Source organism: Lissotriton helveticus, chromosome 2_2, assembly GCF_964261635.1.
Source record: "Lissotriton helveticus chromosome 2_2, aLisHel1.1, whole genome shotgun sequence".
Classification (NCBI taxonomy): domain Eukaryota; kingdom Metazoa; phylum Chordata; class Amphibia; order Caudata; family Salamandridae; genus Lissotriton; species Lissotriton helveticus.
Window position 1 is genome coordinate 24,669,802 of NC_136060.1, and position 25,352 is coordinate 24,695,153.

General features: G+C 43.1%; 1 protein-coding gene across 1 annotated transcript in view; it reads right to left on the reverse strand.

The window, feature by feature from the left end:
* The window catches only part of LOC144821717 (uncharacterized), a 714,421-nt gene that overhangs the window by 282,825 nt on the left and 406,244 nt on the right, over positions 1-25,352 (reverse strand). The window lies entirely within an intron of this gene.

Below are 25,352 nucleotides of genomic sequence, written 5' to 3' on the forward strand. Positions count from 1 at the left end.
AGGGGGGGTCCTTTGGACCCCCCCTGCAATCTTGAAATTGCATTCTCATTTTGCGATTCGTAAATTCCTAATCGCAAATTGAGAATGACTTCCCATTAATTCCTATGGGCTTCTAGGCCCATAGGAATCAATGGGAAGGGATTCCTTAATTGCGATTCGCAAATTGTGAATCGCAAATAAGGAAATTTAAGAAATCGCAAAAAAAAATGCGATTTCTTAATGCATAGCCTTTTGCGATTTCTTAATTGCGATTCCTTAATTTTCGCAATTAAGAAATCGCAAACAGCAACAATGATGCATGTGGCCGAATGCTATGTCCAGAAACAACTGCACCCAGTTTATCCTCCCCCTGCCAAAGTGCATAGAGGCAGAATTTCTTCTGACAGGATGAACAATCATATTACTGTAAACAAAGGAGAAATAGCCATACATTCAAAGAAGAACTGCCCTTAAAACCGCTCTCCAAATTCATGCCCTAGAGAAAAGTGACATTGAATGATAAACTAGTAAAGCCAGCATTTCAGAATTGAAAGGGTGAGGGAAGACTGTATCTTCCGTTTGTAAATGTAATTTCACTACCACAAGTAGGCACGTAGACTTTAACATTTAGAGGACGCCTGGTTAGAGCAATGGCATTTACTTATAAGATATCAGTGTCAAGAATGGAATTGTCCAGTTATTGCCAAAGTATCGTAAATTACTCCAGTCATAAGCTTTGCATACTCAAGTGAGCAGATTACAACTTTTTGTTAATTGGCAAACATTGTCATAGGCAACTAGCATAAGCAAGAGTACCTTACTCACTACATAAATATCCATTGGAAGACAGAGGGTATTCCCTGATTTGCATTCCGTACTACCTACACAAAGAATATCACCAAGATTTTATACAAACTTTTGCAATAAAGCAATCTTTTTTTTTAAATGCAGCCGTTTACATTAAAGGAAAATGGGATGTGTTTCAAAAAGAAAATTAAACGTTTTCTTTTAATTTCTTTAAGAGTAAGCAGTGGTCCGTGGGACCATGCTCTTAAAAAATGTTTTAACAAACATTTACAAAGGGGAAATTGTCCCTTAGAACCCCTTCCTATTTGCGAATGGGTCACCACCTACTTGAAGTAGGCGGTAAAATGCGAATGTTTTGCAACCGCATTTCGGTCGCAAAACATTCACACATACCACTGAGATTTGGTATTAGGAAGAGATACCCTAAGAACACCCCTTCCTAATACCGAATCGTGAACACAATTGAATCGCAAATAGGGATTTGTAGATTTCAAAAAGCCTTTTTGTGTTCCCAAATAGGCTGACTCTGCGAATTTCCCTGTTTGCAAACACAAACATGCTTTGTACATCTGGCCCTAAGTGCTGCGGCTATTCAGCGGAAACCACAGGCTCAAATTAAGCACTGATTTTCATGGCAGAAATGTCTTAAACATTGCTAAAAAGCTACATGTACAGGGAGTGAGTCTTAAAGAGAACCAATTATATATTCCAAACTTAACAGGTTGCAAAGTACCGGGAGTATGACTCCTCCAAAACGACAAATGACACGTGAATGTGAGAAAATAGGTATTCGAAGCAAAACACTGATGATCAAAAATCACATGCAGGGAGAAAAATGTCAGGCATGAGGCCCAACACTTTTTCTGTCAGGTTATAGTTTTACAAAATGGATGTGGCAGTAAACAAAATAGAAGTAGAATAGATGCCATTGTAGTCCTGGGTAATGCCACCCTTTTCCTGCACACGAAGAATACTTAAGGTTACTGCTAATAATGGCAACAGTAATGTGCTGTTCACATATGCCAGCATTGTACTCAATGCACCTGTGACATGGAAGGGCTTGTGGTATTCAGGGTGCCAGTGCTGCACGTGGCCCCTGGCACAACGAGCAGCCATTGTCTATATACGCATTAGAAACTCCTAGCCGGGAGACGCGCGAGCGCGTCAATCAAGATGGCCGCCGCAGTGTGAGCTCCGGTTTTCGTCGTCCCTTTCTCTTCGAAAACGACGATTTTCACGTAAAAAATATGCATTTAAGGAGGGTGCTTGCTTAATCATCTGGTCTCCTACCTGTATGCCGATTTTGGGGCGATTTGGAGCGTTAGAAGCCTGTTTCTCAGCCTCCTGGTTCCTGCTCCCAGCTGCATCTTGAGGTACTGCCTATATTCTGAGGCCAAGGGGCGGAGTGCTTCTTAGGAAAGGGCCTGGCTTGGGCCTAGCCATGCCCACAGTCCAATTTAGCTGCTGTGCCAGTGCTTTTTCAGTGTTTTACACTGTTTTTTTGCTCTCTTTCGCTTATTGAAGGATATTTGAGTGCTATATTGCACTTTTCAGCCTAGTTTTTGCCAATTTATGGAATTTTTTACCTCACAATGGAAAATAAAATTCCAGTTAATAATAAAAGGAGACAGCAAGTCTCCCCTTCTCCAGTTAAATCTAAGGTGGTGGAGTCATCTGAACCCTCTCTTGCTTTAATTCTAGAGGAAATTAAGGCTTTACGCATTAACACTGAAGTTATTGCCTCTGATATTAAATCTGTGCGCAAAGATATGGCTTCTATGTCCATGAAAATTTCAGATAATTCTATCAAGATACAGGATAATAAGAGTAAAGTGGATTCTTTTACTCCTCTTGTGGCTCAAATTCATCCAATGCATGTTCATCTTCTGGAATTGGAAAATCGCAATAGACAATATAACCTTCGTATTTTTAATTTGCCTGAAGATGTTGAGGGATCTGATTGTCAATTGTACTTGGAATCTTTGCTTCCTGGTCTTTTGAACCTCAAGTTTCCGGAAAGATTTGAAGTGGATAATGCCCATAGAATCCCTTCTCATCGTAACCCTCGTCACACTAAACCCAGGCAAATGATATTTAAGGTTTTGCGTCATCATCATCTAGTTTTGATTCGGAAAGCTGCAAGAGACATTCCCTCACTTTTGGTAAATGGTCAAAAAAATTGTATTCATCAAGACTTTGCCAAAGAGACAGTTGCTATCCGCAAAGAATTTTCTGCATGTCGTCCGCAACTCAGGAGCCTTGGTTTCAAATATGGTCTTTTTGATCCTTCTACTATGCGCATCTGGAAGGATACCTTTTCCAAATCTTTTCAACGCCCTGAAGATCTGAGGCAATTCCTTGACCAGCAATCTCCACCTTCAATGGACACTCATGACCCTAACACTTGACTCTGGCTAGTTAGAACTTTATTGCCACTTTTTGAATTTTTCTTTATATTTTCTGGGCTCCAACGGTTTTGGCCATGCTTGTGGAACGTGTGTTCTCTATGTTTCTATTTATGTTCCTTGTATGTTCTTTTCTCCGTATTTTCTTTTCCTCCTCTTTTGTTCCTACTTCTGGAGTTGCTGTTTTAATCCATCTTTTCTGTCTGTTTTTGCTCAGCTCTTCTTGTTCTAATGCTTTTTTCCTTTTTCTTGTTTCTTTTACCTTTCATAATGGCTGCTGTTCATAATGTTAAAATTGTTTCTCTTAATGTAAAAGGTTTAAGACACCCAGTTAAACGTACAACAATTTTAGATTATCTAGGTAGTTGTAAAGCTGATATTTGCTTTGTACAAGAAACTCATATTGATGATAAAATTCTTCAGTATATGAATAAAAAATGGGTTGACACTATTGTTTCTTCTCCGGCTCAAGGGAAGAAAAATGGTGTGGCGATTTTCTTTGCAAAACGGCTTCATTGTCAGGTTCTGAATAAATTTTCGGATTCTGAGGGTAGATATATAATAGCTAAAGTTAAACTTCATGACTCTACTTTCTTTTTGTTTAATATTTATGGTCCTAGCAGATGATCCTACTTTTTGGTCTACTATTACTACAGAGGTTTTGAAGTTGGGGAATGTTCCCATTATTGTTGGGGGTGATTTTAACGTTATAGCTGACCCATTGTTGGATAGATTGTCTGCCACTAAATTTCGTCCTCCCAAAGTATTTCATGCCTTTAAATTGTTTAAGCAAACCACCAAATTAGCAGATATTTGGCGACTTCATTTCCCTACTGAAAAATGTTTTACCTTTTTTTCCAACCCTCTTAATTCTCATTCACAAATTGATTACTTTCTCATTTCCCCATCTCTTCTCCAGACAACGTCTACTCCAGCGATTGGTAATATTGATATATCAGATCATGCTTTAATTTCTTTTGTATTAAATATCTCCTCCAACTTTACTAAACAAACCAGATGGCGAATGAACACTACTATTGCTCTCCATGAGCGTAATAAACCTAAATTATTGCAAGCTATCCAAGATTATTTTTTGTTTAATCCAGAAAACTCAACTTCTGTAGTCAATAGATGGGATACATTTAAGGCTTACATTAGAGGGGCTACAATTTCCATTATGGCTCATGAGAATAAATTGTTTAACACGAATGTTAAGCATCTGGAAAAACAAATTGCAAAATTTGAAAGATTATTTATTACCTCCAATAATCCCCAATACAAATTCGAATTACAAAAACTTCGTTACGAGTTTAACTCTATTCTTAGTAAAAGAGCTGGAGTACAAATCGCCAAATCCAATGCTAAATTTTGTTTTAATTCCAATAGGTCTGGGAAACTCCCTGCTAATTACCTACGTATTAAAAGAGACACCCAGTTAAACGTACAAAAATTTTAGATTATCTAGGTAGTTGTAAAGCTGATATTTGCTTTGTACAAGAAACTCATATTGATGATAAAATTCTTCAGTATATGAATAAAAAATGGGTTGACACTATTGTTTCTTCTCCGGCTCAAGGGAAGAAAAATGGTGTGGCGATTTTCTTTGCAAAACGGCTTCATTGTCAGGTTCTGAATAAATTTTCGGATTCTGAGGGTAGATATATAATAGCTAAAGTTAAACTTCATGACTCTACTTTCTATTTGTTTAATATTTATGGTCCTACAGCAGATGATCCTACCTTTTGGTCTACTATTACTACAGAGGTTTTGAAGTTGGGGAATGTTCCCATTATTGTTGGGGGTGATTTTAACGTTATAGCTGACCCATTGTTGGATAGATTGTCTGCCACTAAATTTCGTCCTCCCAAAGTATTTCATGCCTCTAAATTGTTTAAGCAAACCACCAAATTAGCAGATATTTGGCGACTTCATTTCCCTACTGAAAAATGTTTTACCTTTTTTTTCAACCCTCTTAATTCTCATTCACAAATTGATTACTTTCTCATTTCCCCATCTCTTCTCCAGACAACGTCTACTCCAGCGATTGGTAATATTGATATATCAGATCATGCTTTAATTTCTTTTGTTTTAAATATCTCCTCCAACTTAACTAAACAAACCAGATGGCGAATGAACACTACTATTGCTCTCCATGAGCGTAATAAACCTAAATTATTGCAAGCTATCCAAGATTATTTTTTGTTTAATCCAGAAAACTCAACTTCTGTAGTCAATAGATGGGATGCATTTAATGCTTACATTAGAGGGGCTACAATTTCCATTATGGCTCATGAGAATAAATTGTTTAACACGAATGTTAAGCATCTGGAAAAACAAATTGCAAAATTTGAAAGATTATTATTACCTCCAATAATCCCCAATACAAATTCGAATTACAAAAACTTCGTTACGAGTTTAACTCTATTCTTAGTAAAAGAGCTGGAGTACAAATCGCCAAATCCAATGCTAAATTTCGTTTTAATTCCAATAGGTCTGGGAAACTCCTTGCTAATTACCTACGTATTAAAAGAGATAGAACACAAATTACTTCTATTCGTAATCCCCACGGTAAAATTGCATTGTCCCATAATGATATTGTTCAAGAGTTTCTTGACTTTTATTCTAGCTTCTATGTGATAGTTCCTTAATTGATGCCTTTTTACATTATTCTGATTTGCCACCAATTTCTTCCTCAGATAGAATTGGATTGGATTTACCTATTTCTAATGAGGAAATTCTGGCAGCCATTAAATCGCTTAAGCAAAATAAATCCCCAGGCCCTGATGGTATACCCGCTGAATTTTATAAGGAATTTCAACCCCACCTTTTACCTTATTTATTTCAGCTGTATTCACATTTTAGTTCCTCTGGGACCATTTCAGGCTCTTTTACTGATGCCTTAATCATTGTTCTTTCCAAACCCGATAAAGATCCCACCCTAGTTTCCAACTATCGCCCTATATCCCTAATCAATCAGGACTGTAAGTTATATGCTAAAATTCTGGCCACTAGATTAGCTCCAATACTCCATTCTATTATTCATCCCGCTCAATCTGGATTTATGAAAAACAGATATTCAACCAATAATACCAGAACCCTACTACATGTTATTGAACAAAGTCCTAGCATTCTTGTTCCTGCTGGAGTTATGACTTTGGATGCAGAAAAAGCCTTTGACAAGATTCATTGGCAATTTTTATTTTCAACTTTATTGGCATTCAATTTTGGTCCCTCCTTTATTCGTATGATTTCTGCGTTATATTGTGCTCCCACTGCTCGTTTATTTATTAATGGTCAAATTTCTACTCAATTTTCACTTTTTAGAGGAACACGTCAGGGCTGCCCCCTTTCCCCTCTTTTGTTTATTCTAGGAATTGAACCTTTTCTTAATTATATACGTAAGTGTGATAATATTCAGGGTATTACAATTAAAGAAGTTACCATTAAGACTTTGGCTTATGCAGATGATGTGTTATTGTTTATTAGTAATCCAATCTCCTCTCTTCCCTCCTTATTTTCCATTATTGACAAATACTCTGCAATTTCAGGTTACAAACTTAACGTTAATAAAACAGAATTTTTCCCCTTAAATATGATGTGTACCCCTGATATGTTACCTTTATCTGATATTGTTAGGCAGAAACATAAACTGAAATATCTAGGAATTTTCTTTGCATCCTCCTTGCCATCAACGTTAAAATTAAATAGCACTTTTATTCTTGATTTTGTTACAACTAAAACTGCTAGATGGTCTGCTCTTCATCTCACTTGGTGGGGAGACAGCTAACTTACTGCCGCCACCGCTGAGAGTCCGCAGCAGGTCTGAGCCGCCACCGCCAAGAGTCATCAAATTTACAAAGACCGCGCCGCCGCTCCGGGGACCACAACACCCGGCAGGCCACGCGGCGGCGCACAGCACGTGACCAGGGACGCGGGGAGAACGCGCCAGGAGGCGCTACAAATTCCCCGACACCCCGGCAGAGCGGGGGAGACAGCTAACTTACCGCCGCCACCGCTGAGAGTCCGCAGCAGGTCCCAGCCGCCACCGCCAAGAGTCACCAAATTTACAAAGACCGCGCCGCCGCTCCGGGGACCACAACACCCGGCAGGCCACGCGGCGGCGCACAGCACGTGACCAGGGACGCGGGGAGAACGTGCCAGGAGGCGCTACAAATTCCCCGACACCCCGGCAGAGCGGGGGAGACAGCTAACTTACCGCCGCCACCGCTGAAAGTCCGCAGCAGGTCCCAGCCGCCACGGCCAAGAGTCACCAAATTTACAAAGACCGCGCCGCCGCTCCGGGGACCACAACACCCGGCAGGCCACGCGGCGGCGCACAGCACGTGACCAGGGACGCGGGGAGAATGCGCCAGGAGGCGCTACAAATTCCCCGACACCCCGGCAGAGCGGGGGAGACAGCTAACTTACCGCCGCCACCGCTGAGAGTCCGCAGCAGGTCCCAGCCGCCACCGCCAAGAGTCACCAAATTTACAAAGACCGCGCCGCCGCTCCGGGGACCACAACACCCGGCAGGCCACGCGGCGGCGCACAGCACGTGACCAGGGACGCGGGGAGAACGCGCCAGGAGGCGCTACAAATTCCCCGACACCCCGGCAGAGCGGGGGAGACAGCTAACTTACCGCCGCCACCGCTGAGAGTCCGCAGCAGGTCCCAGCCGCCACCGCCAAGAGTCACCAAATTTACAAAGACCGCGCCGCCGCTCCGGGGACCACAACACCCGGCAGGCCATGCGGCGGCGCACAGCACGTGACCAGGGACGCGGGGAGAACGCGCCAGGAGGCGCTACAAATTCCCCGACACCCCCGCGTCGCGGGACGCCCGGGGCTAAGCCCGGGCAAAGGGCGGGCCCTCTACGGCCCTCATCGGCAGGAGGAGGCAGGGGCAGGGCTAGAAACGCTGCAGGAAGCATTATCGCAAGTAAGACTTTTCGGATTTAAGAGTCTCTTTTTAAAAAAATTATAACCGTATAAAAAATTAGTCTGCGTGTATATTGTTAACATGTCTACGAAATCTAAGGAAGGTTTGCAAAACTCTCAAAACACTCTCGACAATTACCTTGTCCAAACCGTGAAAAAAATAAACACGCAGAGGAGAAATTCTTTGGGGTTGAGCCAATCCCCAGACCTACGTTGTCTGTCCCCTACTGCATCTATCCTGATTGATGACACTATTTTGCAGGAAGCCCACCAGGAGGGCATAATTAGTGGCCCTATTTCCCAAGGAACAAGTGGCACACCCGTCAACGTAGTCCCGGCCTCTGAGGTTTCCAATGTAGAGGCTGAAAGTGACATTGACATTGACTCCGATCAGGAGAAACAGACTCGAGTTTCATCCGACGAGCAGACACCTAAAGGGCGTGCCACTAGGCCAAGACGATTATGCACTAAAAACCCACCCAAGCAGGGCGGTCCACGACCAGGGATAAGAAAGAAGAGGGCTATTACCCCAAAGCCAAAGCAAGTGAACATTGTGGAGGACAAACATAATCATACTTTTGAGGATGCTTTTTTTGAAAGGATTGCTGACTTTTTTGAGCTTAAAATTAACGCTATTGTTAAACCCCTAATATCAAAAATTGACAAACTGCAAGCGGAAATTAAGAGATTGGGTGGTCTCCACACTACGGTTGCAGGTGGGGTAGAAAACATAACTACGTTAGTAACTAGTCTGAGCAATATCACAGGGGGAAATGTGGTCAGAGAGGCTGTAAGTGATGATGCAGTGAACCGGTTGCCAGATGAGAACTTACCGTCACAACCACCAACATCGATCGCTAACAGCGAGAGTTCTCTTTTAGTTAACATCCCAATAGATAGAACCCCCTCTACCAGCTTCCCCCCAGTAAATGCTCACTCAACGGACCCCCTACAATTTTTAGTTGAAGCCACACCAGTGGTTCTAGTTTTAGCAAACGTCCCCCCTTTGGAAGGGGAAAGAGTGGAAAGTCCCACCTCTCTCACAAGCAAGGCTTTGCATTGGTTAACCAGTAACATGCGGTTAGCTCCAGGGGGAAAGTACCATCTGGCAAGCGTAATTAAGTCAGCAACTAGGGTCCCCTGGTTGGGAAACCGACCGAAAAAGTTTAAAGGGGACTGCGTGGCAGTGAGCTTCTCAAATCAAGACGTCCTTCCCAATATACTTGCTAACCTATTCCCTCCTCAGCGCAGACAGGGTACTGTTGTTCCCTTAACCTTAAAGTTCTTTTATGGCGAACAGCAGAACGTCACCCACCCAAGAACTCCTGCGCTAGGGTGGGATAGAAATTGGGATTCAAACCACAGATGGGGTCAGGACATATGGCATAATGTAGCAGCCCATCATTCCCACTTAGCACAGCACAATCCTTTTGTAGAACCTCTTCAATTGTTTAACCGCTATGCCCCATTATCCTTCATGGATCAAAACGATTGACTCTCTCCCAGACAAGACAGTAATGGTGAGGGTCCTCCGTTTGCTCCTAGATTATCAGATCCGAAACCCACAGGCATTAGGGTCTGCAGAATTATGAGCTGGAATGTTGCTGGCATCAGAGCCAAATTCAACGATAAGAACTGGTTGGAGATAATTAGATCCAATGACATTCTTGCTTTCCAAGAAACTTGGGAAACGTCAGACAGACTTGTTCTGGACGGCTTTTCCCAATTCTTTGTACCGGCAGTACCTAGTAAAACAGGAAGGGCGAAGGGGGGCTTGGCTATATACATCTCTCTAGATATTCAAGGAAAGCCAAGACAGATGAAAACTAATTCAATAAATATTCTAGCGGTTGAACTAATTACACCAAACTCACAGCCTATATTACTCGTTAATTTTTATAACTCTCCTGTCAGTCAAATCTTGAATGAGCATTTGGTAACTCTAGAGGAATTCCTGTCTACCCACAGTGAGAATAGTGCTCATGGGTTTGAGGTGATCCTTTTGGGGGATTACAACATCCACCCATGTGATAGGGATTGCCGAGTGGAGCATGAGGATTTTTCGCCCTATTCCTCTACTCCGCACTTTGAACACTCACCACGTGGAGAGGCTTTGGAATCGCTCCTAGCAACTTTTAATCTTTATGAATCACATAGTTGCCATATAGGCTCGAGGTTACCAACATACGTGGGTAACAACACAGGCACAATTGTAGATTATATTTTTTTATCGTTTAGTTTTCTGCCTGAAGTGCTTAACTATAAGGTAGAACCCTCAGTTTTTAGTGATCACAACCCCGTAATTTTAGAGATTGTATCACAGGGAGTTTTGGGAAAGAGGGTGATTGAGGCTTTATGTGTGACAGATTTAGTCCTGAGTGATCAGAACCGCAGACTTAAATGGGACCAGGTTACCCCAATTACCTTTTTACAGGACATCCTGGCCAAAGTTGAGGGGGAGGTTGCAATCTGCTTGGATAATAATAACTCTGTGACTACCATGATAGAGGCTTTCAATGCTATCTGCCGTCAGGTCAATTCAGACCTGACCGTTAAGAAAAAGCCTAATACACATAGGGGCCCCAAATGGTTTGATTCAAATTGTTCCAAGGCTCACTCAATCCTCCTGAAAGCCTTAAAAAATAAACCAAGAGATAAAGAAATGATAGCATCACTGAGGAAACAATACAGTCATGCTATCAGGACGAGGAAATCTGAGATTAAAAAGGAGGCCTGGAATGATCTATTGTCGCCCGATATACAAAGAGATAGTGCTAGATTTTGGGCAATAATAAACCATCCTTACTTTGTGGGACTAGAGAATCAGAGAGCAGATTGCACCATACCTGATGAACAGTGGGTCACACATTTCAGTAACATTTATAGCTGTCCTGATACCACTCTAGGCTGTGGAATGCAATTCACACAAGCAGTAACCACCATCTCCCCTTTTAGCATAGAGGAGGTGAAAAAAGCGATTAATGACACACTCTTTAAAAAGGCACCGGGGCCCGATGGGGTTCCCGCAGATTTCTTTAAGTGTGCCCCTGAACTAAGTGCCAAAATTCTCACAAATATTTTTAACGTTACCAGGGACTTTATTTTTCCTACTAGCTGGGCTAAGTCCACGATAATACCGATTTTCAAAAAAGGACAGAGAACAGATCCGGCCTGTTATAGGCCAATCTCTCTCATCGATTCCAGTGTTAAAATCCTAGGAAGAGTCCTTTTAGGAAGACTGACCCAGCTTTTAGAAGGGAAGGGTGTCCTATCAAATGCACAATACGGTTTTAGAGCCAAAAGAGGAACTTTAGATCAGTGTCTAAATTTAGAACTGATCATAAATAAATACGCAATTGCCAAGGGGGGCTCTCTGTACATGGCCTTTATGGACCTCTCCTCAGCTTTTGACCTGGTTAACAGGGCTAAGCTGTGGGGGGTCCTTTTGTCCATGGGCATTGATGTTCCTCTGGTTAGGTATCTGGCCGAGTTACATAGAGATCTTAAGACCTCGGTCAGAGTGACCAGGGAAGGGAGATGTACTTGCCACTTTAAGTCAGAGAGGGGGGTTAGGCAAGGGTGTATCCTTGCCCCCCTTCTCTTTACTCTTTATATAAATGATCTTGAGGCAGTCCTTGCAGCTTCCCACACCGACATCCCGCGTGTAGGTGAGACAAAGATACCTGTCCTCCTGTACGCGGACGATGCAGTCCTCTTGGCACGTTCCGGAGTGGCACTAAACAAACTCCTTTTATCCTTTGGGGATTTCATGTCCTCGTTGGACATGAAAACCAACACAGATAAATCTCATGTAATGATTGCAGGAGCCGCAGGCAGGAAAAGAAAGTCGAAAACATTTTATTGTGCGGGGAAAGAGGTCAGGAGAGTTCCATCTTTTCCTTACTTAGGAGTGACCTTTGATGAAAAGGGCACGTGGGGCCCCCAGCACTCCGTTAAAAGCAACGCAGTGGCAAGAGCGGCCGCTGGGTTGCTTGGTTTCGCTAAAAAACTTGGAGCCCGCCCCATGGAAAGCATTATAAAGGTCTATAAAGCTAAATGTTTATCGGTTGCCCAATATGGTTCTGTCATTTGGGGGTACACTAATCATGATAAAATCCAGAAAGCTGAAAATAAATTTCTGAGAACTTTGCTTTCTGTCCCTCAATCGACTTCCACTTATATAATACATACAGAGCTTGGATTGGGCTACATAACCGACATTTTAAAACTAGCCCCAGTTATTGGATGGTTGAAAATTTGGCTCAACCAGGAGCTTACATTAAATCATATTATCTTAAAAGATTGTTTAGCCCTGGATAGAGCTCATAATATTCCGTGGGTAAAATACGTTCAGACGCAGCTAATTTTAGCTGGCCGACCTGAACTTTTTTCTTCTCCACATTTGATAAACCAGGAAGATATAAAAACAGTTAAAAATATCCTGACAAATCTCTATGTTTTGGAGAGGGAAGCCACAGAGTTAAATAAACCCACAGTAAGGAAACATTGTATGCTGACATCTGCCCCAGGAATGGAACCATATCTTTTCCTGGTATCTAAACCATACCATTGTTTCCTTCTAACAAGATTTCGTCTTGATCTGATTCCCTTCATTCTGGGCAATTTTAAAACATGGAATAGACCCGATAATGCTGAACCATGTGACTGCGATCACTTTTCTATCCAGGATACGACTCATTTTATCTTGTTCTGCGGCCACTATACTGAGATTAGGAAAAAATATCTGCTTCCTATATTGTGCAATTTGGGCTTTACGCAGGTAAAACCAGCTTTGATGTTCCTGCAACTCCTTCCTAATGTAAAAGTAGCATTTCATGTCGCTAGTTTTTTGGTTGCAGGTGCACGCATAAACAAGCATCGCACAAGAACTAGGCATCTTGTTTCTGATTAATGATTACTTTTTTATATCTTACTGTTCTTAATATTTTTAATATTTATGTATAACTTATTTCGTATATCGTGATTTTAGAGTTTTAAACAAAATATTGACTTGTACTAAATTGTGTTCTGATGAAATGTTGTCATGCATTAATGCTCGTTCTTTTATGATTTTTAATAATCGAATAAAGATAATTGACTGACTGACTGACTGACTGACTGACTGAATGGAATCCATAAAAATGAATATTGCTCCTAAAATATTTTATTCCCTTGCTATGATACCCACTCAATTTCCATTAAAATTTTATAAAGATATTGATCAGCTGTTGTCTAAGTTTTTATGGTCTAACAAGCGTCCTCGAATTGCTTATAAAAAATTAAAAATACTTAAATGTAATGCTGGATTTGGCATTCCTGACTTTTTTCTTTACCATAAGGCATTCATATTGAAACAAAGTTCCTTGTGGTTTACTATTACACCTGTGGTTAAACCTCCTATTTGGTTTGATATTGAAAAATCTCTTATTGCTCCTTTTCCATTACCCTCCTTACTCACAATGTCTCATAAATCTACTGTTGTACACCATTCATCTATACTTAAGTCCTCCAGATTAATTTTCAATGATTTAGATGTTAATTTTGCTTCTCCTTTAATTTCTACAATAAATATATCATTATGGCATAGTGCTATTATCAAACTAAATAGAAATGTGACTTTTTGGCACTCATGGATTAAGGCGGGAATATTTTATCTTAAAGATGTATTTTATGACAATGCTTTTATTCCTTTTCATGAGTTACAATCACAATTCCAATTGCCTAAGAATGATTTAGTTAAGTATCAATCTTTATGTCATCTATTTTAGATTCTTTCCCGAATGGTGTTCCCTCTGTTGTTTCACATGATTTGTTAATTCATCTTGCAGCTGTTTCTTCATCTTCTCATGTTGTTTCTATTTTGTATAAACAATTTTCTATTTCATTAGGTACCAATATTGATAATATTTCTACATTTTGGAATATTGAACTCTCTATCCACTTATCTACTGAATCTTGGAAATCTATTTGGTTTAATAGTATTTCTGGGTGGTTACCAGTGTCGCTATATCAGACAAAGGCATATATTTTGTTTAATTCACTTTGGTCGCCAGTTCGTCTTCATCGTGCTAAATTAATTCCTTCGGATGTTTGTTGGCATTGTAATTCACAGCCTGGGTCCTTACGTCATATGTTATTTGAATGCCCAATTATTTCTAAATTTTGGTCAGATGTTAGGGAGGTTTTGTTAAAATTTTTACCTATTTGCGATGTTTTATCATATCACTTATTACTTTGTAAATCAGTCATGCTTAGTCATCAACTTTCAGACTGTAATGCAAAATTGTTTAATTTTTTAATTTCAGCTGCGTTAAAAACAATTACTTTTTGTTGGAAAGATGCTTCTTCTCTCTCTGTTCATGCTTGGTGGTCATGGATTATCTTCACAAGAAGAGGTGCTCAATTATCTTTACATGGAGTCAATCATAACCTTGACTCTTTTCAATCCTTTTGGTCTCCTATTGATTCATATATGTTGTCACAACAATAGTGAGAATTGATGTATTTAGATTTAAGGTATTAAGATGTTAGCAGCAACTCAGCATTACCTGTGTGTTGATATCTTGTACTGCCTTTTCCCTTTTCCTCCTTCCCCATACCATCATTTTCTTTTTCCTTCGATTTATTTCTTACTTAGAATAATTTCATGACCTATTCTGTTCTTTTCATTGTATGCTTTAATCACTCAATTGGGTCTTATTGATATGTATTGACTTTCGGTATTGTCTTTTATGTCTTCATTTTGAAATCTCAATAAAATTATTCTGAACATAAAAAAAAAAAAGAAACTCCTGGCCAGCATGCCCACTGAGCACAACTCTGGCGTATGTGATCAGCAAACTTGGTAGGATGCAACATAGAATAACCTAAGATCCAGATCAGCTACTTATACTGAAGGTTATAGAGTGAGGTGTCCTATCTATAATTTAATTTCACGGATGCCCTAAGTCAGTTTCCTTTATTTCCTTCCAAATAGTTGAAGGAACAAGAGCTGCAAACTAGCCATCAAGGGAAACATCAAAACTGGATAATTAACAAAGCAGATGTCACATGGTGAGCGGCAATCTTGCAGTGAGTTGGCAATGGAAAATATGTATACTGACTGACCTGCGATGAAGGGCGAGGAGAACTACGACTATTGACCCTTCATGCACAAGGAACTTCAACTGATGGGGATGCAGAGCAGAAGGAACTGAGATAGACTGTAGTAGAGAAAAGTCCCGACAGTCTGATCTTGCCCTCGGGTGAACTTCAAACCCTCGTTAAAACCAGTCACTCCATCACAAGGGCGAAAGTCTGTTACACTGCTGCATTTTATTATTGCATCCAGACAACTCTAAAATGCGCCCGATTACTGCATGCATCATTTAGAAAGCCAATTGCTTGGGCACTTTCACATAAGTATGATGAAGCAACTGCATACCGCACTGTGCGCCACATTGGCTCAACATCATTATGCCCCTCTGGTTACTCCTTGGAGTTTTTCAAACTACTGCTCGGTGCTCTGACCTGCGCATGTGCACAGTACACCATGCATCACCCATAAAGTAGGTGTACAAAACAATGCAGATCCTCTAACGGTTTATAAAATGCCCATGTGCTGGACCAGCTTTTACTATTCAGCAGCCGGGTCTGCCACTCACACGGGAATTCACTGAGCGGTGTCATTAACAAGGTAACAGATTTCCTCCTTGTAAATCTGGGCACTTGCTCTTGTAACTGCATTTCTTTTCTCCTGCTCTGTAACAAAGGTGGACTGCTACACTTATTTGAAACTACTTAAAATAAAAAAAACGACTGCACTGGCACCCATTTCTGTGCTATCCTTTCCCATACTGACTAGGGTAAGTATCATACATAGAAATGCCATTTGCCACTCGCTGCAACTCAGACCACCACCTTTCATCACAAACTTTCAGATCCTAGAAAGACATCTCCATAGTCAATCTTCTACTTGAACTCATCTCTCACACAATCCAACGCCAACACCCTTATAAACAGGTCCAATAATTTAGGGGAAAATCTATGTGAACAACCACATCCCCAATCACAACACACAAGTGAAAACCAAAGCCTTCAGAGCCCCAGGACTTAAAAGACCTTGCTGACCATAAATGATCCATCCACATACAGGAAATAAAATAAAAGGAAAACAGAACTCCAGAGGCACACTTAGTAACAGAACTCCAGAGGCACACTTAGTAACAGAACTCCAGAGGCACACTTAGTAACAGAACTCCAGAGGCACACTTGGTACTGATGTCCCTCTGCTTTAACAAGCAAGTTAGCTCATCACATCGGCCAAAGTAAAGTACAAACGCAAGACCATCAATGAAGCCACCTAAAGAACCAGTAAGATGTTCAAAACAATCGGGCACTGCATCAATCTCTTGATGGACCAACACATTGCTCACAGTTAGACCTGGCTTTTTCAGCAGGTTTATCCCCAGACTTTTTGGCCCCCTGTTGTTGTTGGTTTTAGCACTCTGGGCACTTTACCACTGCTATTCAGTGCTAAAGTGCATATGCTCTCCATGTAAATTGTGTTTATGGATTGGTGTTTCCATGATTGACTTATCTGATTTACTACTAAGTCCATAGTACAGTGCACTGTGAGTGCCCAGGGCATGTAAATCAAATGCTGCTAGTAGACCTGCAGCACTGATTGTGCCACCCACACAATAATCCTTTCAAAGGGTTCTCAGACCTGCCACTGCAGTGTCTGCACACAGTTTTTACTGCCATGTTAACCTGGCAAGTGCACCCTTTAATTCCCTTTAATTACATGTGAGTCACCCCATAGTTGACCCAAGGTACCCCTGTGGGCAGGGTGCTGCATATGTGAAAGGTAAGAGATGTACTGGAGTGTGTGACATGCCCTGATAGTAAAATACAGTGTATTTTGTTTTTCACTATTGTAAGGCTATCTGTTTGGGGAGATTAAGTAATTTGTCCAGAATCACAGGATGTTGAGCGTCCTTGCCGAGACTCGAACCAGGTTCTCCAGCTTCGAGATCCACCATTCTACATCCTCCCCTATCCTATTCTAGTGTCCTGTGTCTCAAACGGAACACCAGCCCTTAGCCGGACAGCTGCTCTGCTGGCGAACCCTGAATATGTTGCTGCACACAGTTGTCCCCTCCATTTCATGTACAGCTTAGCTGCTTCGGAAGTGGAGAGGTGAGTCTCCTGAAAGTAAACAATATTTGCCTTCCTGCGGTGTAATTGTGCCAGGACCCTCTGCCGTTTTTGTGGGGAACCCAATTACCGGATGTTCAAGGTCCGTATCTTGTAATGTTGCCAGGTCGTCGACATGTCTCTATCACATTAACAGCTGGAGCATAGGAAAGGAAACGGGAGGCATAAAGGCATAGCTGGTGTATAAAGGCACATTTCCTCAATACTAGCTCCAACAAGGAACAGATGTTCGACCAAACTAGAATGAACAAACACAACCTAAGAATCAAATAAACCATTATGAAATCGCTTGAGGAGAGCACGAAGCTTGGAAAAGGTTAATACCCTTTCTCTTGTAGGGAGGGCGCAGTAGGCCTTGAAGCACGACATTGGTGATCAGGGAATCCAAAATGCGGACAATTGTAATGATGCACACCAGTCATATAGCATTAGAATCAAGGTCAAATTGAGGACCTACTAAACACCAAGGAGCCGCCCACTCACCATACAGGCCCTGCAGTGAGCATTATGGTGCAACAGCGCAGGGGCAGCAGAGATATAGGAAGGGGGGATGGTAAAGCGGAAAAGAGGTAGGGGTAGGGAAGTGTAACCGGAGGGAAAGGGAAGAAAAAAACATCCAGCAATACAGGTCAGAGGGAGGAAGAGGCAAAGATCGGGCCAAACAGTACTGCTGATTGGCCATCATGAGCCACAAGGGGAACACCGCTTTGTGGAAAGGGCAAATCAAACATCTGCAGTCTGTAGCGTCACATCACGGAAAAGCACTACACTGGCATTAGAGCCGGAATCAGAGTTTGCACTTCCTGGAGAGCTTGACGAGGGGTGGGACAGCCGATGTTGCGATCCAATAGATGACAGTGTTAAAGGCTGCCACTGTGCCCTCCAGGACTCGTTGCGGACAGGGCACCACCTTTGAAACTGTTCCTGGTGCCCATCTATGCGGACAGGCAGCCCCCGCTCTCTTCTGTTCTGGGCGTTACAATGTAGGTGGGTGACGTGTGTTCGGGTACCGGCACTCCAGGCGACATCCACATTATCACAGAACAATGAACATTCATCATGTATGATCTTTGAGAGCCGAGAACATTATGGTATAGGTTAGTCCCTCGGAGCATAGCTACCGCTTGACCATCTGGAAGGATGCGCGGTGTCTCTGTACCTCCAATGTGTAGTCCAGGAAAAGGGACACTTTGCAATTGTCATGATCACTGTAATTAAGGATGCAAGCCACCATGGGTCGAGGTAGCAATCCGAGTGGAGGGCATCGGGGTGGCACTCGGTGTGCTCAATCCACTGAGAATAGGAACAATAGGCCCTAAGGAAAACTGTAGCCATTGCTCAATGAATAAAGTTGGATTTGGAATCCATGGGGTCTTCCGTGCCCTCTGGCAAACCTACTAAACGCACATCCTTCCTCTGCTCTCGCAGTTCAGCAATGGCAGTGGAATTGGAAGTATGTTGAGGAACAAGTTCTGACAATGTAGTGTCCGACGTTTGTATTTTGTTGGACAACTCATGATGATCGTCCCTTAATATGCCGAGGTCAGATGAGAGAGAATCGAAGCGGTGATCAATGGTAGTCCTAGAATTTCATATTTCCTTTAGTATCATGTCCGTCCAGTTTATCCGGTGGAGGCGCCAGGTTTGTGGACGGGACACAGTCTTTGAGGGTGTGCGTGGAGGCGCCCTCAGACTGGCCTGGCTAGAAAGGACAGCAGCACCGCCAGTTTTGCAAGCGAGCAGACTTAGTGCGCCTGATGGTAGCACCTTGAAGAGTGATGTGAATATTCCTGTCTGGGGAATAATGGGAGAAGGCGCTCCTTTAAGTGTGTTAGAGGGCTTTGTACTTCACCCTTGGTGACGGTCTGAGTTTGATGCACTGACCACAAAGTGTAAGAGGAGCTGGGTGGCCCACCAGCAAGGGTCCACACAGATGCACCAGTGCAGCGGGCACTGGTACAGCAAAACAGCACAGCACATTCAGGAGAACGGGGTGAGTCACAATGCCACATCCTAGGTCAGCACCACCAACATAAAATGTATTTGTAATGCGCATGTTCACCAGAAGGTATCTTTGTGCTAAATACCAGATGTTTATTATTATCCAACTCAATAGTACTCATTTTATTGGCCTCAGATGGATAAAAGACTGAGTGGGCCTGCCGAACTTTTAACCTGTGACCATGAGGTCGAACACAGGCCCCTGCAGTGGACGTATTGATCCGCTGAGCCACAAGATCCGGTACAGCAACTGTCAGCACTTCAAGCGAACATGTCATTGGAAGCATGTCAGTTTGGATTCCCGCAGAGCATATCACATGCCAGTTAAACTCACTGGCCGCGTAATGTCAATACGGTGCAACAAGCAGGACCTAGTGCTGTAGAGCTCACAGAAGGCTCCACGGTGGGGGCTTCAAAACACCAGGGTCACAGTAGTTACTGCATCCTCCAGTTCAGTAGCATGGTGGGAGAGGCAATCAGAGCACCAGTAAATGGTCAGGGGGTTATGCAGCATTCATTTAGGCCTGAACACTATTGACGATGTGCTCAATGCAACGGGATCAGTCTCCCTCAAAACCGCCCAGTCAACTGCACCCTGTGAACAGGTCCTGCTCCAATTCTGGTCAAAAGCGTAGGCATCAGCAGTACCCTCAAGGCCAGAATGGGGCAGGGGAAGATCAATACGCAGTGCTCCCCACCCCACAGGCCGCTGGTACTCGCGGTTCTGGGCAATTAGGCCATGCAGGTCTTCAACCCAGCTTGGAACTTCAGGTGGCACTCATGCAGTTCGGCTGCACCAAGGCCTACAGGATCCCTCTGGGTGTCCTCGACGGCCTGTCACTCTGGCTTAACTATGTTGGGCAGAGGGGAGTGGCTCAATGCTGCGCCAAGCCTAAAGGCAGGTCATGCAAGGCCGCAGCACCAGGGCAGCTGTGGCAGAGAAGGAGCAGCAGCACCAGCCTCTGGGGGGACCACTAGAGGGGGCAAACAACAGGCCGCTTACACAATTGCCCCGAATTGCAGGCCGAGCAGCCGCCCTAGTGAAGTAAATCAGCGCAGGCAATGGGAGCAGGCGAACCGCAGTCATGCTCAAACCAAACTCACACTCCCCTGGAGGGGTACCTCTGGAAAAACAATCAGCGCCGTCAGGCCAGGCAAATTTTGTCCAGCTGGCTTCGGCAGGGATCGAGCTGACCCCCATCCAGGTGTTTTGCCTCTAACACCCTGGATAAGCTGTGGCTGAGGAGGGATTCAAGGACACTCATCAGGAGCCCTAGGAAGACAACTCAGCCATCTTCAGTGGTTGGCCACGCCCCCATTACAAAACTCAGCTGCATATACCTTATGAACCCAACATGGGTCGAGAAAGTGGTGATGTAGTGGGTTGCTAGTGCACTTCAATTTAGTGACATCCCACATTGAGAACCTCCCATTGCCACTAATACCAGCTGGTGACAAGGCTAGAAATGAGTCAAGTACTGGAGTGATGCAGCTCTGTCTCACGATTACCCGATTGTGTAAGCATGGGTCTGTGAATTTCCTGGCATTGGCTTTCCAGAAGATGACAATTGGTGAAACCCAGGGGGCGGGTCCATGCATTTTCTTGATCAGTCTCAATCTTATAATGCTCCTACTCCACCCGTTGCATTGCAAGAAAGAATATTTGCCAGTGCTGTGGGACCATGTGTAGTTTGAGCTTTTGGTCATGAAAGTAATTCATGACCATGGCGAGTGAGACATATTCTTCTTCACCTAGTGAGACATGGAGGGCAATCGGAAATCATCCTTTCTGCATTGAACTGTGGTGGATTTCACTGTCAAAGCGTGTCTTCTGAGAGGTGTGAATCATCCCTTAATAAGCCCTCATTATTTTACAGTTATAGCTCTTGGATTTTAGTAGTGATCTTATGCACTGGTTCACAGATGGACAATGGAGCTTGCGTAGATAAGGGCACTGATTTTCGTTTTTTGAATTCTCACTTTGAAGTTGGGCACAAATGTCACCAGGTCCACTAATGAAATCATGTGCTTTTCATCTTCTTCACCATCATCAGGGTGGTCTTGGTTTCTTCCACTGCTACAAGAAACCACCTGGTCTTCAGCCCAACAAGGAAGAAGCAGCAGCAGGCGTGATCCAGTGGGCTTGGGAATGCTAGCAAAGACTTTGCAGATGGATGACGACAAAAGCCCAATGAAGGAATGAGGATGCATAATAGTTCTTAGGGGTTCTGGTTCACAGGGGCCCTGGAATCCCTGAGAGCAGATGGATGCATTGGGGAAAATACTGACGAGGATAAATCTGATCTCCAAACAGAAAAATAAAAGATCAAAAGTTAACTGTACGGTTATTACATTTTCTTTATATTTTTCCAGTGTTCAGTTGTGTCAGCCAACATGTGTTTCGTTCCAAAAAAGCTGTTAAGCTTTTTCAAGGCTCATAACAATATGCTGAAGCATGGGCACCTGGCAGGGAAAAACAAAAGTCTTAGCTTCCCAGAAGGTCATAGCAGAAGGCCTCTACTGAGATGTGCAGTGTCAGTGAGTGTGAATGGTGCACAATGTCATCACAAATCAGTGGGCTCTGAGTTCCCAGAAATGAAGAAATGTAAGTGCAGGGAGTAATGCACTACCCCAGTAGTCTGGGATGGAGCAATAAGTGGGACCTGGCCATGCCTTGCATTTACAGAAGCAACTGCTCTCTCCCTGTGTCCAATCCAGGTGCATCAACAGTAAAAAAAGAGAAATATTGGCAGATTGTCATCATATACACTGTTTTCGCCAGCCAAGGATAACTGACAGCAGGACCAGCCTGTCCAGGCTATGGAAAGACAGGCTTTCTTTTCCAATGGGTATACCATAAAAACCTACTTCTTCTTTACAGCAAATTACAGTGAGCTAGGCAGACCATGAGAATCTGAAGGTATCCTCTCCTTTTAGGAAGAATTTGATGATGGCATAAGACTACCTGACCCATTGGACTACCTAGCTCAAAAGGACAATTCAGAACAACTGGTAAGTCTTTCTATCCAGGCTCAGTTTCAGGTGAAGCATAGTAGTCCTCTTTCGTGAATACTAGTTCTTGAACTTCCACGAGCCTAGGGCCTTTCCTGGAACACCTATGTGGATTAAGGTCACACCAGTACTGGGCAGACTCCCTGTAAAGTGGGCAGACTCCTCAGTTCCTCTTATCCCTGCTGTGACTGAGCCAAAGGAATGTAGATCCCAGAGTGTGGAAAGCAACCCCAATCCGTCAGGAGTTCAAGAACCAAAGGTATGATGACAGTGGGAGCGATACAATTTATAGACGCCGCAAATGATTCGTCCCCTTCTGGATTCTATAGGCGCACTGGTAAAAGGCACACGAGCAGTATCCTATCCTAATACTAAGCTACATGTGTCACAGAGTGAATCAAAATGATAAAGCAAACAATATTCATTGTGTTTTTTCTAAAAATGGCAATGAAACAATCTGGGCTGCTTCACAAACCAGGCCAACCTCTTATTTCTTCCAATATATAAGTTGATATAGCATGAATTCAATGGATAGAGCACAATGTTATTTCAAGTTGTGTTCCACTTAATGTATTCGTTTCCAAAATATTTGAAATATGGGATCCAACTAAAGCTTCCACTATAGCTAGGCTACCTTAGGCAGTGAGACAGAATTATTTTCAATAGCTTCAAATGATAGAAAAAAGTAGAGGGGATGGTGGATCTGGGAGTTAAAGACAAAGAAGAGGTAAACTAGAACCCTAGGTTTCTCATCAGGTAGGTGCCAAATTCCGAGAGATCTGTCATGCCGCTAACACTATCATTTTGGCTTTATCTTAGTTAAGTTTAAGCCAATAACTAAAAAACAAGATCCGGACCCCAACCATACACTGCTGAAAGTTAAATACGGCCATCCAGAACTCCACCCCAAACAGAGGATAATCTGGTTGTGTTGGAAGTACGGTAATGTAAACCGGCTGCGGGAGCGAGGAGCACTGGGGCACAACTTGAGTTAGATCGGAAATAAAAAGTGTCAGGGAAATTACTTGCTCAAGACTTAATCTAAATCACACCAAGTCTCTTCTTCTCAAGCCAACAGTCTGAAGGCAGTCCACAAGAAAAGTCTATAGTAAACTGTGTCAAAGATAAGGGCTCTAACACCGCAGTCATCTTGAATCCCTGAGAGACCTTCCAGCACTGCTGCCGGCACCGACTCAGCACCTTTTTTCAGCTGGCAGCCAGATTGGAATCCATTCAACAGCTCTTTAGATTCAAGAGAGGCCAGAAGCTGTGTTGACACATGGAATTTATAAACTCCAGGTCTGTTATTGATTTGATTATCTAAGGAGTCACATACAAATGTAAAGAAGTCAGTACCTGTGAGATGTATTTGTCTTTTTTTATGTATTACTATTTGTTTAAATGCAAACAATACCAGAGAAAATCCAGCTTCAAAGCACCAAGGGACAAGTAACAATAAAAACAATTTAGGTCGTTTTAAAATGAATTAAAATAAAATAGGATAAATACAAAATAACATAACATCACAAACCATTACAATATAAGAGGCACGGTATGAAGGAAATTACACGAATAACTAGGAATACAATTACTGATTTTCTAACAAATACAATAGATACTTTTTCAGATTACATTTTGAACTATGGAAATTATTTAAGAAAAAGTCAAAGAATCAGAGAAAAGCAATTTCTCCAGTCACCGAAGGGCCCTTACTAGACAAACAAGAACCTGATTTCAATGTCTTCAGCGTGGCCATAAATGATCTGCCTAAAGGTGTCAGTGGAGGGCAATCTCTCATCCTATGATTAGTATATCAGCCTTTATGTCTTTACATATACACTAATTGTCTTTCATCTATGATTTGTGCTATAGTCACCCTGAAATAAAAGGGCTGAGAATCTTTACTATCCAAAATGTTGTATTAAATTGGTTGCCTTCAGAAGTAACCAGACTTAATATGTTCTGTCTCACTTTAACCCCTTCGCTGCGGGGGTAATTCCCCCGCTGTGCTGGGGGGGGGGCGCGCACAGCGCCCCCATGCTCATGACGAGCTCAGCTCCTCATGAGGCACGGCGCTCCTGTGCTCATGACCTCATGACGAGCTTAGCTCGTCACAGATGCACCGGCTCCCGTGGAACGCTCAGCACAGCAAGGGAATTATCCCCGCACCTGAGCGTTCCACGGGCCATGACGTCATGAGCACCGGAGCGCCGTGGCTCATGACGAGCTCAGCTCGTCATGAGCATGGAAGGGGTTAAGATCATCAAATAGATATTACCACGATTGGCACTATAGGCACAGACGCTATGGGGTGATTATGAACCTGGCAGTTAGACCACCTGACATTCCCAACCGCCGTATTATGATATGACTACCGCGGTTCGTCAGCCACTGCATGCTCAGGCTCACTATGTGACCCTGGAGGTGATGTGTTCACGGTGCAGCACCTGCAATGTCGAGCATGTACTGTTACCATGCACTATGTTGTGCATGGCACAAAAGTGCATGAAGAGGGGGGCACAACATGTGCCCCCATGCCCTGCCCCCTCTGGGTGAAATCACCTGTGGACCCTGTTTGCGGCCCCCTCTTTACGTCACTGCCATGTAAAGGCTGTCAGAAAGGGATGTCATAATATCGGGATCCAATATGATGGTGGTGTCGGCATTGTCGTGTCGGGCAACTTTCAGTCCGACCGACAGTGTCCTAATGTTGTGGTCGGGCCGAAGAGTCATTGGTGGTTGGACTGCCACCAACGGGATGTAAAAAGCCACACAAATGATGGACAGATTGCAGAGCAAATCAAACATTCACCCCTGTCAAGAGATCTGGGTTAAATCCATTGTTCTTTTGTTCAGCATGCCACCCCGGTCTAGACTCAGCCATATGCAAATCAGTCTTGACCCTTAGCCTCATGGGAACAGTCCAGCCCGAACTGCCAAGCCAGGCCCTCCCTGGACTGGAAACAAGCATGCTGGGACTGGTTCCGAGGCCTCACTCCTCATCAGCCAGGCT